Here is a 1540-nt window from a genome sequence, read left to right as displayed (position 1 = left end):
ATCCATCATCCATCATCCATCATCCATCATCCATCATCCATCATCCATCATCCATCATCCATCATCCACCATCCATCATTTATCATTCATCATCCATCATTCATCATACATCAACAGTCATCCATCATCCTTCATTCATCATTCATCACCCATCATCAATCATCCATAATCCATAATCCATCATCCATCATCCATAATCCATCATCCAACATCCATCATCCATCATCCTACTTCCATTTTACATCATCCACAATCCATCATCCATCATCCATCATCCATCATCCATCATCCAACATCCATCATCGATCATCCATCATCCATCATCCATCATCCATTATCCATCATCCATCATCCATCATCCATAATCCATTATCCATCATCCATCATCCATAATTCGTCATCCATTATTGATCAGTACTCAGCTTTCATCCATTATCCATTATACTTCATCCATCATTTATCATCCACAATCCACAATCCACCATCCATCTTCCATCAACCATCAACAATCATCCGTTATCCATTAACCATGAGCCATCATCCATGATCCATCATCCATCAAGCTCACCCATTATTCATCATTCATCATCCACTATCAATCATCCACCATCCAACCATCCATTATCCATTATCCGTAGTCTATCATTTAACATCCATTATCCATCGCCCATCATCCTTCATCCATCATCCATCGTCCATCATCCATCAAAATCATCCGTGATTCATCATTCAACATCCACGATCCACATTCCACCATCCACAATCCACCATCCACCATTCGCCATCCACCATCCTTCTTCCACCATCCATCATCCATCCTACATCATCCATCATCCATCATCCATCATCCATCATCCATCATCCATCATCCATCATCCATCATCCGTCATCCATCATCCATCATCCATCATCTATCATCCATCATCCATCATCCATCATCCATCATCCATCATCCATCATCCATCATCCATCATCCATCATCCATTATCCATCATCGATCATCCATCATCCACCATCCACCACCCACCACCCACCATCCATCATCCATCGTCCATCGTCCATAGTCCATCATCCATCATCCATCATCCATTATCCACCATCCGTGATCCATCATCCGTCATCCATTATCTATCATCCATAATCTATGATCCACCATCTATCGTCCACCATCAATTAGCCCACCCCCATCAGCTATCATCCTTAAACTATCGTCCATCATATATCATGCATCATCCATCATCCATCATCAATCATCCATCAATATTCATCCATCATCCATCATCCGTCAACCGTCATTCATCACGCATTATCCATCATCAGTGATCCGTCACCATTATCCTTCATCCATCATATATAATGCGCAATCTATCAAAAAATCGTCCATGATCCATCATTAACCAGCTATCATCCATCGTGCATCATCCATCATCTGTCAGCCAACATCCATCATCCATCATCCATTACCCATCATCCGTCATCCATCATCCATCATCCATTACCCATCATCCATCATCCATCATCCATCATCCATCATCCATCA

The sequence above is a fragment of the Belonocnema kinseyi genome, chromosome 4, assembly GCF_010883055.1.
Source record: "Belonocnema kinseyi isolate 2016_QV_RU_SX_M_011 chromosome 4, B_treatae_v1, whole genome shotgun sequence".
Classification (NCBI taxonomy): domain Eukaryota; kingdom Metazoa; phylum Arthropoda; class Insecta; order Hymenoptera; family Cynipidae; genus Belonocnema; species Belonocnema kinseyi.
Note: the sequence above shows the minus strand (reverse complement) of the source record.